This window comes from Pongo pygmaeus, chromosome 11, assembly GCF_028885625.2.
Source record: "Pongo pygmaeus isolate AG05252 chromosome 11, NHGRI_mPonPyg2-v2.0_pri, whole genome shotgun sequence".
In the NCBI taxonomy this organism is placed as follows: Eukaryota; Metazoa; Chordata; class Mammalia; order Primates; family Hominidae; genus Pongo; species Pongo pygmaeus.
In genome coordinates this window covers 38,602,565-38,617,030 of record NC_072384.2, presented here as the reverse complement: position 1 = coordinate 38,617,030, position 14,466 = coordinate 38,602,565, and the positions used below count along the sequence as shown (strand labels likewise).

The 14,466-nt window shown below is 36.8% G+C and overlaps 1 long non-coding RNA gene across 1 annotated transcript in view; it reads right to left on the bottom strand.

Moving 5' to 3' along the window:
• Positions 1-12,590, bottom strand: part of LOC134737755 (uncharacterized) — a 152,076-nt gene extending 139,486 nt beyond the window's left edge. The window contains exon 1 of the long non-coding RNA XR_010122969.1: positions 12,476-12,590. This is a non-coding gene — a long non-coding RNA (uncharacterized LOC134737755). The remainder of the gene's footprint in view (positions 1-12,475) is intronic.
• Positions 12,591-14,466: the final 1,876 nt, after the last annotated feature.

Genomic DNA, 14,466 nt, shown 5'->3' with positions numbered 1-14,466 from the left:
TGATCTGCCCACCTTGGCCTCCCAAAGTATTGGGATTACAGGCATGAGCCATCATGCCCAGCCTATTTAGGGTTTTAACTGTCCAAGATAAAAATGTATTTAACAAAATTTTCCAACATAGGTTGTCCAAAAGAAAGAAAGCTCTGTAGTCATTCACAGCCATCTTGCCTCAGAGTCCATCTAGAGGTTGGAGAAACTATAGGAGATTTATAGTTTTTGAACCTACTTATGATTATCATTTATTATATTCTGAGTAAGTATTCATATTATATTTCCTATTTCATAATAAACATTTCTGTGCATAATATAGCATAGTTTCTTAATAAATACTAGAAACTAAGAGCTTGAATTCTGCTTATTTATGATTATATTATTTAATTAAGAATATGTACCCCTTGAGGCTGGGCACGGTGGCTCACGCCTGTAATCGCAGCACTTTGGGAGGCCAAGGTGGGCGGATCACGAGGTCAGGAGATCGAGACCATCCTGGGTAACACGGTGAAACCCTGTCTTTACTAAAAATACAAAAAATTAGCCTGGCATGGTGGCGGGCGCCTGTAGTCCCAGCTACTCGGGAGGCTGAGGCAGGAGAATGGCGTGAACCGGGGAGGTGGAGCTTGCAATGAGTGGAGATTGTGTCCCTGCACTCCAGCCTGGGTGACAGAGTGAGACTCCGTCTATGTACCCCTTGAATCCAATTAACTGAGATTTAATGAATGCATTACCAAAGCTATCTCAGTATAAATCTCTCCAGCTTAAGTATCACCATGGTATGAAACATACTACCATTTGTCTCTTGTGCTATTGTAGTAACCTCTCAACTGGTCTGCAGCTCTTATTTGCATTTGCACTTCAAGATGAAGACGCCATTTACATCACTTTACCTTACAGATTTTTTCAGCCTACTTTACTACACCTGAGACTGAATTTGATGCCTTTTCCTCCGGATTTGTACACGTTCTTCTAGGAAGATCCCACACATATTTTCTTTCTAATCACTGTGGTAGTATGGTTTCATAATTTTCATAAATGTTTTTCTCTCAGACTGCAAGCTCATGGAGGGCTGAATGCATGTGTTATTCACCCTTTCCTCTGCAGCACCTAAAACAATAACTAGAACAAATGTTCCAATCATGAGTTAGCAAATACATGTATACCTGATAAAGCAATGAGCTAATTATGAGGTAAAAGATTATTAATTAAGTTCCAAGTTTGAGATAATTAAAAGGCTTTCCTAAAATTTTAAAATGGAACGTTGAAGCATTTATACATTCCCTTGGGGTGGAGGGAATATGACTAAGAAAATCAATTATTCTCTTCATTCTTGATGATTTTAGAAATGATGAGATAATATAAGGACAAGACAATGTGTTAAAATATGTGATGATATTTGAGAGTTTTAACCAGACAGACAAAAAGTTAAATTAAAAACAATTATATCTGTAATATCAAAAATTATCAGCCAAACTATTTAATCCCATAAGGATGCTCAGTTTAGCATAAAATCAAATTTGGTATTTTGTGCATATTAAAAATATGTATATGGATTTTATTTTTACTTTTAAGTGACTGACAAAACTTCAGGCTTTAAACCATTTCTTTTTGAGAATTTCCTTTACTTTTCTCACATGTACCGTGTCACAGCGATCTTCAGAAAGCAGTCAAGTTGATCCTGACAAGTAAACAATTGAGACATGATTCTATTCATTATTGAAAAAATATTCCTGTATTGATGCCTACAATAACCCCAAATAGAAAGAGAATCTTCCTGCTACTCAACTCCTAGAATTTATATAGTGGGTCAGGCTGTCCCAGATGGCACACTGCCCTGTGTTTAATAGTCTGAATATTTTTAAAATTCTAGTTAGAAAATAAATTAACTTTTAAAAGCAGGTAACAGCTTATCTGTGGCATCACTCCCGAGGGTTCAAGTAGAGTGAAAATATACCAGGTCAGCTTTGAGAGAGGGTCTTCATTAGGGTGGCCTTCGTATTAATGTGGAATAGGAAAAGAAGCAACTCAGTGCCTTCAAGATCGTTTCTCTGTATTCTTTCTCCTTCTGCGATGCACTCCACCCTTTTGCCCATATTTTTTCTCTTTATTCTTTGTTTGAAAATAAACATTCAAAAAAGGATCTAAGACTACTTATTTATTTTCACACAAATTAAAATCAATATATACCCTCTTCCAAGGTATTTACATTTCAAACCTTATCTATGATAGAGAAAAACTGATTACATGTCATTAATGCAATTTCAGGCATTGGTATATGGGATCTGCAGCAGTGAGGTTATCTAAATAATCACATTTCTGCTATACTACAATATTACCTAGATTTATCTCAGATGTTCACAGTGTAAAGAAGTAACATAAAGGTAAGAAAAATGATGAGTTACTTTGAAAAAGTAGCACTGGTTTGGTTTTCACTTTTATATTTTTCTTATTGTACAGCATTCAAATAAGTTAACAAAGACCACTTAAAAATCTTATTGGTACCAAATTGGGGGGAAAACACATTCTAGATTTATACATAGTTATATAGAACATCATGTAAATTAGTAAGTTTTCACTTATCTGCTATTTTTGGGAAGGGTGGAATAGGGGAGGGAATTATTTTCCTACAAATCAATTTAATTCTGGAATGAATCTTCCATTTTTCTGTATTCATTGTACTGATTCAAACAATTCAAAATTATACTAACCCATTTCTTGAAAGCACCCTAGTATTATAATCAAAATCAAAGATTTTGCTTGCCATTCTTACATATTCTTAGAAAAGAGAAATGAAAAAAATAAATTCCTATTCTAAAGGTTCTTAAAATCTCTGGTGGAGAAAGTCAACAATGGAAATGCCAACACTAAGTAAATTAACATTAACTACACTGATTTTGTCAAAAACATGGTATTTTTTATTTTTCTCTTATTATTGTTAAACTGGTATTGGACAATATCACCAACATAATATCAGGACACAGATGAAATATATAGCATTCCCAGTAAAATACATTTAAAAAAAAAAAGGGTTAGCAAGGTCTGGTGCAGTGGCTTATGCCTGTAATCCCATCACTTTGGGAGGCTGAGGTGGGTGAATCATCTGAGGACAGAACCACCCTGGCCAACATGGTGAAATCCCATCTCTACTAAAAACACAACAATTAGCCAGGCATGGTGGCAAGTGCCTGTTGTCTCAGCTGCTTGGGAGGCTGAGGCACGAGAATCGCTTGAACCCAGGAGGTGGAGGTTGCGATGAGAGGAGATCAAGCGGTTGCACTCCGGTCTGGGTGACAGAGCGGGAATCCATCGCAAACAAACAAACAAAAAAGATGGCAGAAACAACCAATGCCTCAACCTCAGAGAGCAACACCTTATAAATACATTATTGAAAGTGATACAGAAGGACCAAATAATGAGTAGAGATTATATGTTTGTGTATATGTGTGTGTATGTAATACTTTTCCATTGTGGGTAGTTCAATCTTAAGTAAGCTTCACGGCAAGACTCAACTTGAGGCAGAATACTTGAGTGGCTTCAAAATCTATTTAGTCTCCCAGAAAAATCTTGGTAAAGCTTGGTTTTATGGTTATCTTGTATTTATCTAAACTAAAGTTTTAAAAAAAGACATGTCATCCATTCTCCTGTTCATATAGACATCAAGAAGATTAGATCTAGTGCAATGAGCTCTGTACCAATGAAGTAAAAAACTTTTTTATTTTTTAACTCGGGCATTGAATTTACTGTTCTGTGCACCAAAGCTTAGTAGTAATATTTCAGAAGGAAGCACCTGGCTTAGCCATGCTGTCGCATAGCACAAGATCAACTGCTGGTTTGGATATCAGGTTTATTTCTTTTTTGTACACCTTTCTTCCTAATGGGCAAATAAGAAAAATGAAGTAGATGGAAGAAAGTATAAATATATATTTACCCTTTTATTTCTACTTGCCCTTCTGATTTTCTTTATGGGTTTTCTTCAGAGGAAAACAGATGGGATGCTTTGAAGCTAGCTACAAGATGGTAGAAAATTTACAAAATAAGATCTGTGTGGGAAGGTTAAGAGAACTGTATGTGCGCAGTCTGGGGGATATAGGAAGACAAAGTGGAAACATCAAAGCTGTCAACACATATATAAAAGGATATCAAAGCGATGTGTTGTTGCCATTGACCACAATCAGGAGAAATTGAGTTAAATGACAGCAGAAAAAATTCTGAGGAAAGGCAAGCTTCACCCCCACCGCACCCTCAACCCATCTTAAATCAATGTTGCCACATTCTCATATAAAGAAATAAGGGAAATCAAGCCATTATTCACATTCAGTAAATTCTGAAATAGTTCAAGTCCTCCCATGACAACCAAATGAAGATAGATTAGCCAATCCAAGCACTTACTCTAAATGCCTGGCATCTATCTCTGTGTATGGGTAACTACTCAGTTGAAAGTCACGTTTGAAGGACAATCTGGATGTATGGGGTTTAGGGGACAGGACTATCTCTAGTCTATCATCACATCACCATCACATCCCAGTCTGCCGGCACTGGGAACACAGCTTCCTGCAGAGAGACCTCAGGGAAAGACAGAGTTCAGGTTCTAGTGCGCAATTAAACAGAGTCACATGAAGACGGTGCTGGGGAGTCTCTAGGGTTCTTTCCAGCTGCATTGTCCACAGGGAGAGGTGGTTGCTTAGAGACTATTCTCTGCCTTAGTTTATTCTTTTATTAGAAAAGTTGTGAGCTGTTGTTTAAATATAAAAACTGTATTTTACAGCTTGCTTTCTTCCTGTATCTTATTTTAGGGAATCCTCACAAATTTCTGAGGAAGATATTAACCAATTATACAGACTCTGAGAGTTTCATAATGGCACATTATCACTAAGAGCAGATTCAAGAAGAATCTCAGAGTAGAAGTCATGAATAGCCATACTTAGCATATGGGCATAGAAATCCAAGGGAAGTGAAAAAAAGAGGCAACAAATTTATGAGAAAAGAGACGGTGGCCATGTTGCTGAAGAAATATATGCATTATGTAATGAAATCTAATTTGGTATTCGATTACAATATCATATCAACTAATTAATCAAGATGTGAGCAGTGTCATCCTTTCCTTTGTGACCTCAGGAGGAGAATCATCTCAAGCTCCATCCTATTCACATGGAAAGCCCAGTGACTTTTCCAACATTTCTTCTAATTCTAGCACTTTCAGATGTTATTTCATGTTCCTCATGAATTCTCAATTTTATGTTATGCATTTTATTCTGTTAATTTAGTGAGTTCCTCCTGGGATACAGTTTTTACTTCTTGATTTCATTCCTACAACCTCCAAAAAACTGCCATTCATGGGATATCTAGAGTCTGTAATAGGCTTTTACAGAAAGGAGATTCATGGGGGTAATGGAGACAAGCACTTCATTGCAAGATTATACAGAATATCATTTAAAACAAAACATTATATTTTCCTGTTACACAAATAAAATCCTTTGGCAATTCCCATCAACTTACCAGAGTAGATGAGCTGTTAGTTTCCTCCCTCGTCCCCTGCAATATCATGCTTTCAAAGCTTCACTCTCTCTACCCCAATCAGAGTCTGTTTCTAAGTAAAGATATTTCTTCTTTAAGACAAATACTGATGTCGTGTTCAGCAGGGAAACAATTGGAACTAATCTTGTTTCACAGATGAAGAATTTCATAATGGTGTGTTTAATTAATGCATCTGAGGTGTTCACTTACAAAGTACCAGATTCAACACATGAACCCTAGTCATTCCGAGCTTGAATGCTTCCAAAGACGACATGTTTTACCTTATGTGTAGCTTACCCTAAACAGGCCTGACTCATTGGAGAAATGTATTGCAGCAGATTCTCTGTTATAGTTCACTTTTATGGAATATACTAGGCATATGGAAATCTTCCAATCTGTCTTCAACTATCAAGATTGAACCCCAATGATTCACTAATTATATAAGGCTGACATAATGATCTCCCTTCAGTGCACATGTATTTTCAATTCTTTCCTGCATGTTATGAATACTCTGGAGATATTTTATCTTGGACTAACCCTGGCCTCACTGCAACTATGCAGATTTACAGGTAGGATAGTAGTCTGACTTCCTGAAAACACCCTGGCACTCATGACTGGACAACAGCACCTGAGCTCAAGCCTATTGTTCTACCAAGAGCTTATCCAGATCTTCAAGAGACCCTTCCCATTACTTTTTTTTAGCATTGGTGAGCAGTCTGTGTGTTCATATTGGCAGAAAGGATGTTGGACCATCCCAGCTAATGTCCCTGAGTTCCAACAAGAGTGTCCTGTAGAAACTCGTCCTTGCCTATGCCCAAAAGTCCCTTCTCTTTGGGATCATTTCTTTTTCTGACTCATGAGTGATACTCATGCAATGTGAGGGGAAAAGAAGACACTAAATCAAATCTACCTCGGTAATCACCAGCATGCCCTCATATATTTTAGTGCCCCTTTAACTCTGATCTTCTGGATCAGCAAGTAAATGGTCTTTATGAATCTTGACCTCATTTTCTTTTCTCATGACTTAACTAACAACTCCAATTAGGTTACCCAATCAGAAGGACCATGTACTAAACATCTCTTTAAAAAGCAAGGGCAGAGACAGGGCTCCGTGGAGAAGGGCTTATTATCAGAAATGAGAGTGAATTAAGTAGGCTTTAAATTATTTCTCCTTTCTAATTTCTCTTTAAATTATAATGAAAATTATTCATTCGCTTTGTGATTTTAAAAAATGCCTATTTTAAGACATTTACTAGATACTTTCTACATCATTATACAGTGGAGAGAATCCTGAAATATGCTGTGCACAGTTGTTAAAATCTTTCTTGGAATATGTTAATAGCATTTCTCTAGAGTCTTTCAGAATGATGACATTCTGTAGAATGACTATGAACTTGGATAACAATCCTAAAGAACAGCTCTGATAATAAAATATCTTTGAGTCTAATTTTCTGTCCAATACTCGTGTCTACTGTGGTAAGGTCAAATAAAACTTTGTAAATGATATGAGTAGAATAAAGTTGTTGTTTCTCTTGTGCCGTACTTTTCCTTTTACAGACATGTCAGCCTCTATCCCCCTCCTTTTCTGTGGCATCCTATATCAGAACAGATAATGAGGACCCAAAGAAGCTACAGATATCCAAAAAAACATTGCACTAACATTAAGAATTATCCAGAATTCCCAGATGCCTGGGAAGGACACCAAGGTGGGAGACACCCTGCAGTAGGCATACACCTCTTCCCTATTCATGAATATACAAGATTATTCAATGGATCTCATGAGAGATAAAAAGGTGACCCTTTCATTGATGCATAATTTATGTTCTACTTCCATGAATTGTGGGTTTAAAATAGAATCTTAAAGTATGTCATGCACATCACTATAGATTCTCTTTGAATATTTTAATAATTTCTCTAAAATATTTCTATTACGACAGTCTTCTATAGAATGATTAGACACTGAAATACCAGTTTGTAAAGCCAGTCTGATTGTAAGGTATTTTTGAGTCTCCTTTCTACTGTAACAGTGAGTTCTGCTGAGTTAAGGTGAGTTAGAACACTTAGAGTACATTTGCATCATCTGATGGGCTAACTTAACTGGGATTGAAAGAGCGAAGTCATGTTGGAAGGGGAGATAATGTATACCAAGGTGGAAAAACATCAGATAAGATCTGAGAAAGTCTTTTACCTCAGGAAGTTATGGTCCCTCTGGCATACTTGAAAGTATAAGCCAAATGGGTTCATGTCTGTATTAGTCAAGGTTCTCTAGAGGGACAGAACTAACAGGAGATATATATATATATATATGTAATATATGAACATATTTATATGTAATACATATTTATATATGTAATATATACAATATATACATATATATTATATATGTGTGTGTGTATATATATGTGTGTATATATATGTGTATATATGTATATATATGTGTATATATGTATATATGTGTATATATGTATATATGTGTATATATATGTATATATGTGTGTATATATATATGTGTATATATATACGTATATATATATGTATATATATAAAGGGGAGTTTATTAAAGAGTATTAACTTACACAATCACAGGGTCTCACAATAGGCTGCCTGCAAGCTGAGGAGCAAGAAAGCCATTCCTAGTCCCAAAGCTGAAGAAGTTGGAGTCCAGTGTTCGAGGGCAGGAAGCATTCAACACTGGAGAAAGATGTAGGCTGGGAGGCTAAGCCAGTCTAGTCTTTTCATGTTTTTCTGTCTGCTTTATATTCTGGCCATGCTGGCAGCTGATTAGGTGGTGCACACCCAGATTAAGGGTGGGTCTGCCTTTCCGAGCCCACTGACTCACATGTTAATCTCCTTTGGCAACACCCTCACAGATACACCCAGGATCAATACTTTGGTATCCTTCAATCCAATCAAGTTGACACTCAGTATTAACCCTCACAGTACCTAAAAGTTTCACCTGTGCAACTGAAACATCAAGGATTTTCCAAATTATTTGTTATACACTTGGTTTTCCTACCCCTTACATTTTTGTATCCCTTTTTGAATATTCTGAAATTGTAAAGGAGTCTGGCTAGTTTTATGCTCATATCTGTCTCATTAAGCTCTCATTAGGAAATTAAAACTTTCCTAAGAGTTTAATTAGCCGATGTACACCCCTCCCCAAACTATCCATAATGTAAAAGTGTCCAATATCAAAACAGCAGCATTAGACATTCTAGTACAGTTTACCACTGATAATCAAAGACTACATACAGTTGTCCAGGGGTTAAATAACATTTAACTTAAGATGAGAATTCCTTCACTTTTCCTAACACAAATGCTAGAAATAGAAATCCCACCAAGTAACCTGTTGGAAATTGTCAATTATAAAAATATACTGCTGAGCTGACAGCCCTGAAGAAGGGATGCATAGGGCAAGGTATGGAGAATAAGGCTGCAGAAGCTCCTAACATTGAGGTATTCCTCAGTAAGAAACAGGAGAGGCACTGGGGAGCCCCAGCTCCTCTCTGCATCATGAGTGTGTGATCTCCTGCTTACCTGCTTACCCTTCACGTTGTGTGCTAAATCCACAATCACTGAAAGTAATCTTGGTCAAGGAGGTCAGCTCATTATTCTCAATTCTCATGCTTTGACAGGCTTTATAGTCTGGCCTAACTCAAAGCTCTTTTTTCCTTTTTTTTTTTTTTTGACTATGATTTGAATCTTTTAGACTAAGTTTATTATTTGCTACATTTAGAGGCCTTCTTTCAACTTATAAGTTTTTGGAAGGCTTGGTGTTTTTTGTGTGTTTTGTTTTGTTTTTGTACAAAGAGCATGGGTACAAAAACATCACTTGCTGCATGTACATAGAATCTCTATCTATACGTCTAGCTAGCACACTAGCTAATGGTACAATAACAGTTAATATCCTTAATTCTTGATCCTTAGAAAAAATGCTAGAAATTAAATGAACTTGGATACTTTTCACAGTTCAATAACCAAATCAAATATTTAGTTAAAGAGGTACCTTCTGCCTTGACTGAAATCGTTTCCGAACTGTTTGAATTTCAGAGAAAATATCCTGTCTACACAAGGTGCAAAGTCTTACTGAAGCTGAAAAGGAGTTATCCTTCATATTAGACATGTAAGCTAATATACAATTCAGGGAATTGATCATTGTTCTGCCTGCAGACATTCGTGACAGGCCTTTAGCTGTGATGTAAATTGCTATTATGTCTCTGATTTTGGTTCTTTCCTTCCTTTGCCAACAGTCATTGCTCTGTGCGGATCCTCATAATTTCTCACCAGGATCTTTGTAATCCCACTTAATACTGTCCCCTCTCTCCTGACTCACTAGTTGTCTACATTTATTATTTTTCTCTTGCCAGAGTCATCTTTCCTTTTCTCAAATCTGATCCTGCAATACTTCTGCCTAAAATTTTTTAATGATTCTCTAACACCTATGCACCGAAATTTCTTATTCCTCTACTGGGCGTTTCCTATTTCTCTTTGATTCACGGTCTACCCTTCATCATCCTGCTCTGTGTGCCCTGGGAGCCTTATCTATGCTGGCATCATCAGTTGGCTTCCTTCCCATCTGGCTTCTGGTTGGGTTTAGCAATGAGAGGTAATGGCAGGAGATTGGAAGTCAGAGAAGAATGAGTTTAGGGTATTAATTCTCCCAGGTAGTAAATTGGTTGTATTTCTCTACTGAATGGGAACCCTTTCCTGGAGCTGCAATTAACTGTCTGTAATTACTCTTTTGTTATCACTTTGTCTCTTTCCATTTTAGGCCTACGTGTGATGCCAGCTGAGGAGTACTTCACCATACCTTATTAGTTTCCCTTAACCTGTTCATACCTTTATAAGAGGCCCCTTCATTAATATGTCCTCTAGGACCTGGTGAGTGTATCATCTACAAGTGTGTCATCTCCGCAGGGTCTCTTGCTAAGACGTTGGTTGATATGCATGGCATCCAAGGTGCTTCATCATCTTGCTTCCTTATAGTATTTTTTTTCCTTTAAGCCTCATGTTTACTATTCAACACTAAATTGTCATGCTTGTAGTTCCCCAAACAAAGTATGCTCTTCTAAGTCTCTCTATACATTCGCTTATGTTTTTCATTCTGCCTTCAGATCACTTTTCTTCCTTATTCACCAAGTGTGTTAAGCTGGTCTTGTATTGCTATAAAGAAATACGTAAGACTGTGTAATTTATAAATAACACACATTCCGTTGGCTCATGGTTCTGCAGACTTCATAGGAAGCATGGTACTAGCATCTGTTCAGCTTTTGAGGAGGCCTTAGGAAGCCTATAATCATGGTGGAAGGCAAAGCGGAAGCAGGCATTCACGTAGCCAGAGCAGGAGCAAGAGAGAGAAGGAAGTGCCACACACTTTTAAATGACTAGATCTCCTGTGAACTCAGAGCAAAAGCTCACTTGTCACCAAAGGGATGGCCCAAGTCCTTCATGAGGGATCGGCTTTCATGATCAAACAACTCCCATCAGGCCCCACCTTCAACATTGAGAATTGCAATTCAACATGAGATTTGTGTGAGGACAAACATCTAAAATATGTCACTGGAATAACCACAACTCATCCTTCAGGTCCCTGTTTGAAGTGTCTTTTTTGTCAAGCCTTGCCTAGCCTTCATGATCAGACTCGGAGAGCCGTTAACTTTTTGCGCGTACCCTAATTACATCAATGTTTGTATTTGTTTATTCATGTATTCATTGATTATTACTTGTTCATCCATTTATCTTCATCCAACACATACTAAATACATGCTTTCTGTATGCCAAGCATTCCTCTAGGATTGGAGTTATCATAGTGAAAAAAGAAGATAAAAACCCATGGTACATTTCATGGGGGTGAGGACATAGAGAAGAAGAAAGATTGGGCAGGAAGAACCTTCTGGCAAAAGACCAGGCAGTGCAAGTACAGAGGCAAGAGGCTGGCTGTGTGTTTAAAGCACACCGAGGTGGACAGTGTAACTGCAGCAGTAATAACAGAAAGGAGAGTAAGACAGGAGATCAGAAAAATGAGAAGATCTGCAGGATCAGGTAGGCCATTGGAAAGACATTGGGTTTGACTTGAGTGGGAATGGACTTGCAGTGGACAGTCTGAGTAGAAGTGTCCTATGATCTAGGTTATATTTTTAACAGTATCACCTAGCTGCTGTTAAAAACGGAGTGATACAAGAGAAGAAACAAAAATTCAGCTAAGGCATACCATAATACTGTTTTGTTCTACATATTTCCCCTCATTTGTGTCTGAGATGCCTAAACAAAGGGTGGAAATATATTTACAGCTATGAAAAAAAGTTATATGCTGAAAAAACACAAACTTTGGAATCAGATAGTCTTGGTTTTGAATATCAGATCTGCTTCTTACTGTGGGATGACCTTGAATATTTTTTCCACTTTCTCATTTGCTGAAAAGAAAGATTAATAATTCCATCCTTACAGTGTTATTATAGAATTATTTTAGGATTATTGAAAAAGTATACAAATATTTTGACAGAGAATAAATGCTCAGTTGGTTGTAGTTATTGATATAAAATCTTCTGCACCAAGTGAAGCATGCAATAAAGAGAAATTGGTCAATAAATGTTTGTTAAATATTTTGATGTTTATATCATGCAGAAATTTTTTTTTTAAGTCAGATTTCCAAGTCCACAGAATAAATAAAATGGCTGAAGAGAGACTAGGTAAGTGCACAGCTTTTATGTGGTGATTTTTTTCTGACCTCTGCATATATTTAACTTTGCTCCCCAAATCCTGCTGATTGATTAATGAAATTAGTACACATTAACTTTGACAGTACCCAACAATGCCTGTATCTATATATCTCCATTGTCCTTTCAGGCTTTTTCTCTCTCTCGCTCTCCAAACACACATGCACACACACATACTTTCAAATATAAAGCCCAAAATTCCAATAAAAGCTATAATAAAGGGTAAATAGTTTTAAAATAAATATGCTTACATTTCGATGTCAACTGTTTGCCGATGCTGTCCCTTTTTGATTACTGACACATTTTTAATTCTATTTGTATTCTAAGAAGCACACTATCTAGATAGGGGTTTGGATATTCAATTCTGAGGTATTTTGGACAAAGATATTTTGCCTCTCTGACCAGGGTCTCTGCATACAAATTAGACCTGGGCCGCTGCATCTTCTGGCTCTTGTTTGGTGGGTCTGTTCCAGAAGATGAAGCTCTGTGCAGAGTGAGGAGGGTCACAGGAACATAATTTATAATAATCACATGAAAAACTTTCCCATTAGGTATGTTCTGGTTCTTTCTTTTGTTTATAAAATTGTGGTAAAAATTGAACTGATCCTTCTGCATGACTGAAACTGCTATAGAAATGCCCTTCAACACGAGGGAAAGCACGCTGCTCCATTTTGTCGTGGGCATCATAGGCAGTGTCTTCCCTTTGTAGAGTTGCAACATCGAAAGGACTTTATTCAGTGGCAATTGTTTACCATTTTTCATGCTTAAACCACTTCCTCAGTCCCCTCAGTTTACTTCTGATTGATCACATGCTATTTTTAATTCAATACAAAGCAGATCCCCCCAATCCAGCTGACACACAGTGGGACCACTTTTGTTATTGGAGAGCAATTTGGCAAGATACATTAAACCTAAATGTGAGCTTACTCTTCCGCCAACAGCTCTGTTTTCAGTTGCAAAATTCTCATGCAAGAGATAGAAGCCATTTGTGAATAACTCTTTGCAACCTTTGTTGTAAAAATATAAAATAAAAACAACTAAATGTCCTTTGGTACAAAACACTGTGTGATAACCACAACCACAATTGTTTACAATTGATACAAAAGTTAGAGAGCAGAAACTAGGTCTGCAAATATCAACAGAAATAAATTTTGAAAAATTGTCATATCAAGTGAGAAAAGCGAAGTGCAAAATGGTACCTACAACATGCTGTTATTAAAGGAGAAGTTAAAACCACTTTTGTAAACTACTAACACTGTGGTATAGAAATGCAAATAGCAAGAATACAAACCACCTTGAACATGGTGCTTTCCTCTAAAAAAGGAAAATGGGAAGCAGAGTACAAAAAAACTTCAGATCATTCTGTTATAGTTTATTCCTTCCAACAGGTGTTCATGATATTATTACCTGTACTTTTCTTCATATTTGAAATAGTTGTAATAAGTCAACCCATGAAGAAACCCTAAAACTGATTTTAAAAATTCATAAGTGCATACCCACATGAATGAACAGAAATGCTGTGAGATTGGTCTTAAAAGTCTATTCCATTAACTCAGGGGATCCCGTGGAATTGACTTTTGAGGACTTCTGATTGAACTCTGTGTTTGCTGATTAGTATTTTGGAATTGGCTAATCATAACTTCAATGCTGCCAAGAGAGAAAAATATTCCCTGATTTCAGTTGATATATAGAGATATATTTTTTATATTTGAGTTTCCAGATCAGCTGGTGGATTCATAGCCAGAATGGTCACATGTTTCATGCTCCTCAGAGCACTTAGGAATGGCCACAGGGATACATATAACTACCCCTACACACACACACACACACACACACACACACACACCACCCCCAGAAGTCGTGATTCTTTAGTGTATTAGCACTCCAGCACTCCATTTAGACTGTAGGTCATTTTCATGGGATTTGAAGCCTGGTAATTTGGCTGATCCACATGGTAAGGTGACCAAGTGTCATACTCTCGGGAGCCATCTGTGTGTATTTATGTGTTTTACATCTTTTATTCATATTTGCATTATTTTGTCTGTCACTGTTCCTCTTGTAATAGCTGCACAAATGTAAAAGCTCATCAATTCAATATTTGCAAATTAAATCTAAAATTATTAGACATTAAGTGCATTTTTAAATAAAATATCATGACCACATAGGTTTAACATCATGAAGTCTTTTGATTTTCCTCACTACATGAAAGTTTAAGTATGAAGAAAAACATATTCATCTCAAT